We start from the raw sequence: 12,638 nt of genomic DNA on the forward strand, positions 1-12,638 counted from the left end.
CACAGGCCCCTTTGTTCAGAAACACCGCGGGCATGAATGGAGGCAGCTTCCTTTGGTTCCTTCCTCAAGGCCAAGAAAGAAAACCCTCGTAGTCCAGCTGCCTGACTCGTCAGCTTCGGGAGTGGAGGGGGCTCCCTGCTGAAGGCTAGTTGGTTTTAGCACATCCAAGCCCAGAGCTTCAAGACGCTTGGCCAGAATCGTGGCAAAACCCCGCTCAGGTGTCCCCAGGCCTACGTGGGACTGGCCGGGAGCCCTTGGCAGCCCCTGCTCGTTAAATGGGTTAAGAAGGTATCTCTGGCAGAGAAGGCTCAGTCAACACCGATGCTCTGGTGCGATCTTTTCAAACGACAAAGCCCCTCGCTTTGTGTGTGGAAAAAGCTGGAGAGCAGGATAGATTCAATATGGGGCCCAGGAGCAGTAGAGTCATTGCCATTTTCTCCTTCTGTGGCTGCTTCATCTCCCCTGAAGTGATCTTCTATCCGCTGAAGGACACTTGGTGATCCAGTGCAGGGCTGTTCTCTCTCTGCCTCCACTGTGCCACCGGACACATAGATGCGGGAAGCAGCCCGCGGGGAAGATGCGTTCTGCAGACCAGTTTTCTCTGACCCTAGAAAAGTACCTAGATCATCACCTCCCAGGTGTTGGCTAGTGCTGACAAATAGGCTCCATCCGGGGGGGAAGGGAGACCTGGTTTCAGTTCACAATGAAAAACCATTCCCCTTTTAAAAAAGAAAAAAACCTTTGGGCCCCTGAAGGAATGATTTCCTTATTTTTTGCCTCCGGAAAAGACCTGCTGCAGAAAGCGTTCAAGTAATTCCAAAAGCTTTCTGCGTGGCCAACAACCTGTTTGGTGATGTACCATTTCCCAGCAAGGAGGAAGGCCCAAGGGAGTCCCCGGAGTTCCCGGCACGAGGTACCTTGGCACCCACAGGCCAGCGGTGATCCCAGAGCAGTGGAGAGAAAGGTGGCGGTATGAGTTTTGCCAGGTGGCAGGGGCTGCGTTCTTCCCCTGCCAGGGTCTGCGACATTGCGCCCTCCTCGTGGGTTTTCCTGATGAAAGAGAAGTCATACTCCACCCCTGCTTGGGCTGGTGAGCTCAGGGTATGATTCATTTCCTGTCACTCCAACACCTAGTGCAGCACACAGCAGGGACTTCGCAGATATTCAACGGATGGACAGATGTTTTAAGGACTGAGAAGGCATGTTTCTTTGTATTTTAGCTCTAACAGCTTTGTTTGGAGACATGTATCTCTTGAAAGTCTCCCGCCATCTTGAAAGCTGGGCATTCTTATACCACACTTCCCGGTACCTCAGCAGGGCCCCCCTCAAGGAGAGACCCATGCAGCTGAATCGAGCCTAGATAAAGAGCACCTCCTTCCCTCCCCAACCCCATCCCTGAAGCTGGCTTGGGTCCAGGAGAGTTCTAGGACTTGGGATAGGAGCCACAGGAGTTAGAAGGCATACCATAATTTGGCTCTTCTACTTGTTCTCCCTGACTTCTTTTTTTTTTTTTTTTTTAATTTTTTTTTCAACGTTTATTTATTTTTAGGACAGAGAGAGACAGAGCATGAACGGGGGAGGGGCAGAGAGAGGGAGACACAGAATGGGAAACAGGCTCCAGGCTCTGAGCCATCAGCCCAGAGCCTGACGTGGGGCTCGAACTCACGGACCGCGAGATCGTGACCTGGCTGAAGTCGGACGCTTAACCGACTGCGCCACCCAGGCGCCCCATGTTCTCCCTGACTTCTAAGAAAATGTAAACTTCTCTAGGGAGCTAGCCCACCCGTCCACTATTGACCTTCATACCTTTCTCCTCCTTGCTTCCCACCTTACATTCATTCAACGCACATTTATGCAAAGCCTACCGGGTGTTGAACATTGTTGGTGACTAGGAATGTAAGATGATTCAGACCCATCTGTGAGTTTACAAACCACTGGAATAGGGAGAGATGCAAATATGCAGCATTAGTCTTAAAGTTGCTGACACATGTCCACATGGGGGCGCTACACGGGTGGGGGCACCTCACGACAAAAAAATCCCAGACCTTATTTTTGTATCTGGGAGATTTGGTTTAGTGGTTCCCCCAGACCGCCTTGAATTGATATTTGCACCTTATAATAATTTGCACATTACCTCCTCTATTCCTCACAATAATCCTGAGATCAGAGATTTAGTCTGGTTTACAAATGAAGAAACTGAGTCACAAACGAAGTGTTAGTTCGGCCTCAGGACTAACAGAGGCTTTGAACTCAGGATGCCTGAGGGCAGTGCTGGCTCCTCCTACTCCACAGAGCTGCCTTCCCGGTGGGCTAGCAGCCCAGCTCCTTCAGATGGGGAACCTGGTCAATCCTTTTATTTTTTATTTTTTTAGATTTTTTTAAATTTTATTTTGTATGTTTTAAGATTTACATCAAAATTAGTTAGCATATAGTGCTGGTCAATCCTTTTAAAGGGGATGAGAAGAGAGCTCCAAAGCCAGAGTGTAGCCCCCACTTTTCTTTTTTTGGCCTCAGCTGCTTGTCTGTTTTTCAGTTTCCAAACTATGAAAAAGAAATAAAAATAGGGATAAGAGTGTTCTGTTGCTTCCTTAATGAACCCACCTGCTGGCTATTGCCAAAAATTCCTTTAAAGAAGCACAAATCCCTTCATTCTGCACGTATAAATAAAAAGCTTAAGATGCAAATGCCTGGAAGCCTTAACACACAGATATAAATAAGTTCCACTCAAGTCCAAATGATAATAGAATATTCTGTCCCTCTTGTTCTGAGCTAGAAAGCAGAAATAAAAAATCTTGGGACCAGTGGTCCCAAGGCTTTGCAGTATTTCTAAAGGCAAAAAGTATATAGATATAGTGTTTTTCAGCATCTACTCAGTGCCAGGCACTGTGCTGGGTGCTAAAGATTCAATGGTCACCCAAATAGACATGGTACCTTCTTCCATGGCACTGAGAGTTGAGAGAGAGAGATGCAAAACTTAGGCGAGTAAACAAGAGCAAGCTTATTGTGAAGGGGACTAGAGAGAGGTCTTCCCAGGCAGAGTGAACAACATTCAGAGGCTCCAGGCTCAGTGTGGAGCACGTAAAGGGACCCAGGAGTGGAGAGCCGGGATGGGCAGGTAAGGGTGGCAGCAAGGTATGAGAAAGGTCTTTGGTGAGGGAACTTGAGACTTGAACGCAAACTTACAGGGCACTGAAGGAGAGCTCAAAGGGCAATGGGAAGACAGTCAAGGGCTTTATAGCAGGAAGGATAATAATATGATTTGCATTTTTTTTTTCAATTTAATTTGCTGCAACATCAGGAATGGGTAGGACTATAGTAAGAACAATGCCATTTGCAGTCATTTGGGATGCTATGATGGAAAAGTGGAGATGGGGGCATAGATGCCCCAGAGATGTTAGCATTGTAGAGTCTTGGAAAAAGAAATCAATGAGATGTGGTGATGGGATGTGGGGATAATGAAGAGAGGAGTCCAGGATGATCCAAGTTCCTGAGGTTAGGTTGAGATGGGCAGGGGACAAGGCTGCAGGTTGACAGAAGGGCCACCACAGAAGAAGGAAGAGGCCTTGGAGGGAAGATGATGAACTTAGTTTGTGGGATGTTGGGTTTAAGTCCACGTGAGCATGGAGACACGTGGTGTTCACGTGGCATTTTGGCCTTTTAGTGGCTAAAACTGCCTTCCCTGGGCCATGTGGCTGGATCACCTCCACACCCAGTCATTCTAGTCTGGTCCTTCCTTCTGTCTTCCCTGAATCCATAAAACACAGCATCTACAGACAGTAGAACAGAAACGAACGTTCCTCACGCGTTCTGTGTTCTCTGTGCCGTCTTCGTTCCCCGGCAGAAGAGCAGAGGGAGAAGCCAGTTTCTGCAATGTGCACATTGGAGATGTTCTTCTTTACCAGATACCCGCTGCAGAGCAGATCACTGCCTCTCAGCAGCCTGTCACAGGCACTCGTGCCAAATGTAGGATTCCAGAGAGCCAAGGGCAGGAGGGGAAAGACTGCCTGCCTCCGTCGCCATGTACCTTTGTGAGCTCTGCATGTGGGCCCGGCCGATGGAGTGACGGGCTGCTATTGACACGGCCCCATTTTTCAAAAGGCAAATAAAATTAAACCACCACGAGAGAAGCAATGCAGATAAAAAGTCCATCTCAAGACTCCTTATGCACTCTGCAGTTCCTTTTTTTCTAAATCCTTTCATTGACTATGAGAGAGAGAGAACAGAAGTCCTTCACAGTGGCTAAACTGTGCCTGCTATGATGCCTCCTTTCTGAGCAAGTTTTCAGTCAATGGACAGAAAGCAGCCTTTTCTGATCTCCTCCCAGCCTGGAAAAAGCTTGCCAAACTGTTCTCTCTAAATCCTACCCCCAGGAAGATTTCTGTGCTCCAGGCCTGTCTGTTTCTAAAAAGCTGGGAACATTGTATACAGACAAACAGCATAATTCCCCTCTGGAAATGGGCTTTTAGGAGCAAGTGAGAGACCCTCTGTCTCTCCTCTTCCCCTGCCTCAGAGCTTCTCTTCCTCCCTCACACCCTTCTTAAGTGAACAACAAATGTAAAGGCCACAGTTAGAGATGTCTGAAATCCCTGTGAGGAGAAGTAGACAGGTGTGCCTGGATCTCACAGGTCTCACCCACAGATCTCACCCAAATGTTTGGGCCCTGGTCCTCTAGAAAAGCAGAGACTGGGGCATAAAAGTGAGAGGTACTAGTCAGGGGGTGAAGGTCAAAGGCGGGTAAGGTAAGTCAAGGTGAGAATGGATTTCATACCATGTGCTTCTACTCTGGCCGGTGCTAGCTGAGAAAAAGAACCAGGGGCTTAACGGAAGCTCTTTACTCGACGCAAGGGACTTCTCTGGAAAGAGCACAAGGAGAAAGGCATCTCATACTCAGAATGGTGCACAGGAAAGAGAAAGGAGAGAGAACACCCCACCTATGTCTCACCTCCCATTTGTCAAGTTTCACCCCAGAAGAAGCTTCTCCCCCCGCCCACCCCCCAGACTTCCAGATTATGTCATTCAGATCCTTATCTTAGGAGTGGAATGCCATACCTTCCAAGGTGGTCAACTGCGAAAGTCGGGGGGGGGGGGGGAGTGCAAAGTGGGATATATGGGGCACTGAGAGGGAGAGAGAGAAGAAGGAGAGGAGAAGGAGAAGGAGGTAGAAGAGAAGGAGAAAGAGAAGAGGGAGGAGGAAGATGAGAAGGGAGAGGTGGGGAGAGGTGGGGAGGGGAGGGGAGGGGAGGGGAGGGGAGGGGAGGGGAGGGAAAGGAGGGAGTGGCAGCAGCTGTAGCTAAGGAAATCAGAGAAGGAGCCTAATGTGTCTGTCCCAGTACAATGGGTACAATGGGTGATACCTTTTTCTTTCCATGGAATGGGTTTTAGTAGAAATGGAAGGGAAAACACAAAGGAGGACCTGGGAGGGGTGTTTATAACAAAGGTCTGAAGGATATACTGAGTGTGCCTAGAAGGAAAGGATTGAAGGAATAAGGCTGGTTATGCCTGTGCATTTTGTATCGGGAACCCAGGGACAGAGAGCTGTGAGGGGGCCTGATGGAGGGAACCCCGGAGCCAGGATCTGCATTGTGGAGGATTAAGTACTCAAAGAGGCACATAGGTGCTTGCCCACAGAAGAGAGTGCTTATAAAACCAATCACAGGGGCGCCTGGGTGGCGCAGTCGGTTAAGCGTCCGACTTCAGCCAGGTCACGATCTCGCGGTCCGTGAGTTCGAGCCCCGCATCGGGCTCTGGGCTGATGGCTCAGAGCCTGGAGCCTGTTTCCGATTCTGTGTCTCCCTCTCTCTCTGCCCCTCCCCCGTTCATGCTCTGTCTCTCTCTGTCTCAAAAATAAATAAAAGTCAAAAAAAAAAAAATTAAAAAAAAAAAAAAAAAAACCAATCACAATGATTGGCGATGAGAAATGCTGCTCTACACCCCAACCTGCCTGCCCCAGAAAAGGCCCAAGGGGATCTAGAATGGTATAGAAGGACTCACTGTCTCTCCGGCTCGTCCTAAGGATAGATTGCACATCGATATGGGGGAGGGGGGGAGGCAAATGGAAGAGGTCAAACTGAGTGCCCCTATTTCCTGGACAAGGGCAGGACTGGACCCCTCTCCTTGGCAGAGAGGGAAGGAACCAGGGCCCCCTTTAAAGGTGTTCCATGGCCCATTCCACTTACCTGGCCAGAGGAACAAGAGCACACCCTGCCTTGTCTTTTCCAGGCCCCATGCCTGAGTGGGATTTGCTGACAAAGCACTCATTTCGGGGACAAAGTGTTTGGGGTCCCTCTGTTGGCCACATGTTGCTCTCTTGGGAGTAAGTTGATTGGCTTTTTCCTGGCAGAGCCCCATTCCAAGCCTCCTAGAAGGTGTGCTGGATCCCTGCGAAGTCAGTTACAAGGGAGCCAGGGCTTGGGCAAGATCGGGGTATCCACTGAAACAGGCCCATAATGTTTTGGACCCCTCAAGGCTAAACCTCGGTGACAATAAGTATTATTCGTCTAGCACCCCACAGAGTGCAAAATGCCTTCACCTTCACTTTCTCCTGTATCTTTATAATAACAGAACTGAAGTTGATGATAAACAATCCAGGCTCATGAGGTTATTAAGAGTTCCCAAGGTCACACAGCTGATAAAGACTTGAACCCAGTTCTTTTATTCCTAATTCTCCTCCGATTCTGTGTTGGAAACCTAAAGAGGAGCCTGAGACATGAGACTTGTGCACTTTGATTATTCTAATTCAGAAACATGGTTCTAAATTCCTGCATCTAAGGTGGCAAGGGAAAGTCTTGTAGGCCTAGGTCTTTAGACGGCACCTACCCCACACTATCATGGGCAACAGCCCTGAAATCCTCCCTATCAGGCATTTTCAGTCCTCACTGCCCCCCCCCCCCCCTCCTGCCTGAACTAGTTCAAGAGGAAATCAACAAGCATTTCCCAGGCTGCTTGTCTCTAGCTGGCTTGCTAGCAAGCTCTCTCTCTCTCTCTCTCTCTCTCTCTCTCACACACACCCCTCCTGCTTCCCCCTCCCCCCCCCCCAACACCCCCTCCAAGTGCTGCCAGCAGAGAGGCTCCCTGGGAATTTTAATAGCATCAATCAGCCTCACAGCTGGGGGCAGAGATAAGGGTGCAGCAGTCCCTCCCTTAAAACCCTTTCCCTGGATTTGTGAGTCTAACTCTCACTTCTTCAATTTGGGAGCCCTTCACACAAAGACAAACACGTACAATTACCAGTCTCAATGTGGAGAGAGGGGAGGAGAAATCAGCCCAGCTCCCAGCCCGCCCGTTTATCTCCTTATCACAAGGATCCCTCCGTTTCCTCCAGGCAGCCTCCAGGTCCTGGTCTGGGGGAGCCAAGCTAGGGGAGGAGGTCTGGCGGGGCTGGGGGGCGGGTATTCCTGGAACCCAGGGAAGCCCTCTTTGAGGATCTGGGTCACTCCTGGACTTGAGGCTATGGTGAACCCAGAGCAGCAAACTGGGCCTGCTTCCTGACCTTCCTCTTCCCTTGGATGTCCTTCAGACCAAGCAAGCAGAGGTGCTAACCTTCTTCCTGAAAATACTTGTTTGGTCCTTTCTTGTCCCTTCTTTATGCAATAGGCATTCCTGGACTTTCTTCCTCCATCTCCCAGATTTTACATGGCTTGAGGGAGAAGACACTGGCTTTTTCATTATTATATAGTCCAACCTTTCCAATGGGCTAAGTGGCCCCATGAGGTACTATAAGGAGACGATCAGAGGAACTGTATTAAAATACGGGGGTTTATTTTCCCCTCACTGGTGTGTGTCTAGGGCCCACCGCTTAACCGCTTTCTGCCTCAGTTTCTCCATCTATAAAATGTGAATAATTACTATCTGGAAGAGTCATGGTAAGGACTCAATGAGATAGTGCTTGGGGAAGTCATTGGCCCCCTGAAGGAGTCAGGCATAGCTCCCTTCCTTGACACAGGGTTCTCGAGCAAGTTCCCAGTGTCTTTATGCTTAATTGAAAACCAAAGAAGAACACCACCCTTCACTCTGAAAATCACTTTGTCCTTATGGTTCTTCATTTCTTCTCTTAAAAACATACTGTCAGGGCACCTGGGTGGTTCAGTCGGTTAAGTGTCCAACTCTTGATTTCGGCTCAGGTCATGATTTCACGTTTTGTGGGATTGGGCCCCGGGTCAGGCTCTGTGCTGACAGCAAGGAGCCTGCTTGCGACTCTCTCTCTCTCTCTCTCTCTCTCTCTCTCTCTCTCAAAATAAATAAAAATAAACATTTATAAAAAACATACTGTCGGGGTGCCTGGGTGGCGCAGTCGGTTAAACGTCCGACTTCAGCCAGGTCACGATCTCGCGGTCCGGGAGTTCGAGCCCCGCGTCAGGCTCTGGGCTGATGGCTCAGAGCCTGGAGCCTGTTTCCGATTCTGTGTCTCCCTCTCTCTCTGCCCCTCCCCCTTTCATGCTCTGTCTCTCTCTGTCCCAAAAATAAATAAACGTTGAAAAAAAAAACATACTGTCATAAACACTGAAGACTCTTAATTCTTTTTTACTGTTACTCATCCCATTTCACTTAAACTCCAGGTAAAAAAAAAAATCCACCTCTTTTCTAACTCCAAGTCACCAGGGAGGGCAATTCTGGTTTTCCCTTCTTCCCATACCTCCCTCCCCTACACACACGTGCACATACAATTGGGAGAGAAAGAGGTCAGGGAATGATCAGCTCATTCATTCATGTATTTGTAATCACTCTACCTCCAATAGGGTTTCAAGGAAATCAACGCGTGCCTCTACAATAAGATACATATTTAGCCTGAGTTAAAAGTAAGCTGGTGAGGACTCTGGGGCAGGGGGAAGAGAGTGGTTGGAGAGGTAGGAGGAAGGGGCAGTGTGATGTCAGCCCACAAAAGCAACTCAGTTCCAGAAGCAGCTCTCAGAAGAACTGGAGAGTTGACAATAAGCCACAGGCTTCTACTCCCTGCCCAGACTGATGCTTTTGGGGGGAAACGATTGAAAAAGAAAGCCCCCGAAAGTGACGATCTTGGCAACATCCTCTCCATGGGGAGATTCTTCATGGGGAGGAAAGTGTGTCGGAACCACGGAGGTATCTGTGTGGAGTTAGGAGGAGGTAAAACAGTGGCTGCTTTCTGGATAATCTTCTGTCAGAGGTGGGTCACATGTTGGACATCTAGGGAGCAGATACTCCCAGTTTAAATCACCAAATCGAGATAACCTGGGGCTTCACTTGGAAAATGCAGTTCTACCCCAAATTCAAGCAGGCCCTGCCTTTATGACATGGGACTGCTGTAGAGTCACAGTAGCCCAATAAATTAAACAACAAACTGTTATCAAGTTGTCCTCAGAATTCAAAAACTATGGCGACTAAAGACAGGCACGCCTACGTACACACTCAGGCATCGTGCAGGTCCACTTGGAGTCCAATGAACTGGGTCGGGGGAAGGCATCGAGAAGTATCTGTTGAAAGGGAGGATAAAGTTTTGTTCGGCCCTCTGAGTCTGGGTCTGAAAATTAAACTGAGAGAGATTCATAAGAGAAAAGCATCAATTTTATTGAGTTTGTCTACGAAAGTGGGAGCCGTCGCAAGAGAATGAAGACCCAAAGAAATGGCCAGAGCAGAGAGGGCTTTTATACCTTTAAGTCCAAAAAAACAACATATTTGTGAAGAATTGGCAAGACAAAGGGGTTTGGGTGGGGGTGGGGGTAGTCCAGCTGGGTCTAGGTAGACTTTACCTTCCTTAATTAGGAAGATAAGGGTTAGTTCAACAAGGTTTGTTTGTAAATTCCTCTGGTACTTTTTCTTGTCTATTGAGAGTCTCTCTCTCTCCAGCAAAAGGAGAATTTATTTCCTGCCTTTGGGAAGAAAAGGGGGAGCTTTTTACACATTTCCTGCTTTTAGATTGCCTTCAGCTCGGGGTGCCCTGGTGGCTCAGTCAGTTGAGCCTCTGACTTCAGGTCATGATCTCATGGTTTTGTGGGTTTGAGCCCTGGGTCGGGCTTTGTGCTGATAGCTCAGAGCCTGGAGCCTGCTTCGGACTCTGTGTGTATCTCTCTACCCTGTTTGCCCTCTGTCTCTCTCTATCCCTCAAAAATAAAAATAAGCGTTAAAAAAAATTTTAATTGCCTTCGGCTCAAAATAATTTTTGTGTGAAAAAGGCATCTTTGGGGGGTGACATATACTGGTTTCCTTCACTGCCCTCCTTGTAGGGATGAAGTCCCCAAGGTTACTGGTTTGAGCTGTCATGAAGACTAGGATGCAACGTGGAGACTGGCAGAGCTCATGATGCCCATTCCAATATGTGTCTCTCCCACATTTCTTTACCTTATTTCTTGACTCAGGCTTTTGGCTCTGCCCATCCCACCCTCAAATTCCGACCCTCACCTTTCCATCTTCCCTCCTTTCCCCCACTGACCCGGCCCTGCAGCGAAGCCACTGCTGGTATTTTGACTGCTCCTTTGTGGGAATGCGACAGTGGGGCCCTCAGAGGCCACAGCACCAGGGGTTTGATTCTCCCCTGTTTCTAAGGTGATACCTGGATTATTGGCAATACAGGTGTTTACAACACATACCCAGCATTCACGTTGCTTGTTTCTGTTAAACTATTGATTCTTTCTCTTGGCAACTGACGGGAGGCTTTGATGTGGGGCTGTGTTGTAGTTTCTAAAAGGAGGGAGAAGTTGGTGGGAGGATTTACAGCTGTTTGAAGCATTCCTCCGCCCTGGCAATTGTTCTGGAGGGAGGAGCCCCGTTGATTTTCCCTGCTGGGGGCAGCTTTCCTGAACCCTGTTTCTCTCCGAGAAGGAGAGAAGGGAAATTCAAGTGCTTCCAAATAAAGATCTGAGTAATGAGATTTGATCTGAAGGGATTTGTTCTTAAACTCCAAGAATTTCCAGATACGATCCGTAGCACCAGCAGATTCTGTCCCTTCCAGACGGGGCAAAGGGCAGGCTGTGCTGGAGATGGGGCCAGAGGGGAGGGTATTTATCAACCCCTTCACCACCCCATTCCCCTTTTAAATTTTTCTGCCTAAGAGAAGTCCCCTGTCTTGTTGCAGCAACTCTCAGCAAGTGAACAGTGCTTTCTGGGGACCTCGTCTTTGTTAAGCAGATCTGCAGTGATACAGTAGAGATTTTAATGTGCAGTGCTGTGTTTTAATAGACTATTAAACTACAGCATTACACATTAGCTGGCTACAGCACAATTGCAGAAATATCGAAGATGTGCTCTCAGGAAAGCACTCTTTACTTTAATGGCAAGATGCTGCAATAGACTGAAAATCTCTGCAAAGAGAGCAAAGGGGGAGGCAGGGGGAGGGAGGACTTGGGGCCTGTCACCTGGGCTGATACAAACCCTCTTCTTACTCTAGGACCCGAGTCTGGGAGGGTGATCCTCATCTATCTGTAACCAACCCAGGACCTTTCTTCTTGTAACGGAAAGGTTGTCTTCTTGTAATGGAAAGGTTTTTGCCAAGTTGTGAGTTTCAAGGTCATTGGATGCTCCGGGTCCCTTCTTACTGGTCTCAAGGTTGGAGGGACTTTGAGGCATGTGGTCATTTGTCTTCGTTTATCGGGGGCTGGAGCTTTCATTTTTGTGGTTTGCTCTGTTCTCCGTGGCCTGAATGACAGGAGTATGAGGTGGATAATGTTCTTCTTTGGAAAAGTCATATTGCTCCAGGATTTTCTTCTCCCAAGCACTCCCCTCCTCCCTCACACACCCTCACAAGTACCTGCACCCACACCAACCTCCTGTCTCAGCAGTAAATAAGGAAGTCAGAAATACGAGTCGGTTCCCCCTCATCATTTCAGAGGAGGCTGGGCCAAGTCTGTCCCCAGGAGAAAACAAGCAGATTTCTCATCAGCCCTATTTTCAGAGATGGACTCAGTAGCTAGAGGACCCTCTCCAGCCATTATGCAAAGTAAAAGTCTAGGCAGGTTGCTCTCCACCTGTGTTATTGTGCAGCAGAAATAAACCTTGAGAGCAGAGCCATCCAAGCCTTACCAGATGAGAGCTATGAACAGCATTTTCCAAAAAATCTATCTTATCTTATAAGCCTTTTCCTACTGTGCCTTCCTGCTGTACAGCAACATTTAAAAACCAAATTGCAAATTCCAAAAAGAGGCCGGTGCCTTCCCAAGATTTGCACCCCCAAAACACACTCTTTATGCAAACGTAGGCCCACAGGAAGCCTGGAGGAGGCAGGAAGAAATGGAAAGACAAGGGAAATAACCCCCAAATCAGTAGTACAACAGGACTTCCCCCATCTGCCTAAATAGTTTGCTCATTCAGCCTTGGAAGTAATCGCTTTCTTACTCACTCAGTGACATTTTATTCTAGGTGAGCAGACGAGAATGTTAATTTCATTCATGCTGTCTCCTATGTATTATTATGAGGACGGGTGAATTGCATCCTTTTTCTCTTTTTAAATGGAAGCCTTGTGAATAGGGTAGGCAAGCCACCGTCCACAGGGTAGGATTTGCCTTCTCCAGCCGATCCCTGTCATGCCACCTTTATAGCTTCATCTCTCTGGGGCTTGAAAGTGCACACGCACACCCACACATGCACACACACGCAAGAATGGAGTTTCACACACTGCATATTTCAGCCTTTAAAAATATATTCTACAAACAACATGCATGTGCCTGAACTTT

This window comes from Felis catus, chromosome B1 (assembly GCF_018350175.1).
Source record: "Felis catus isolate Fca126 chromosome B1, F.catus_Fca126_mat1.0, whole genome shotgun sequence".
NCBI lineage: Eukaryota > Metazoa > Chordata > Mammalia > Carnivora > Felidae > Felis > Felis catus.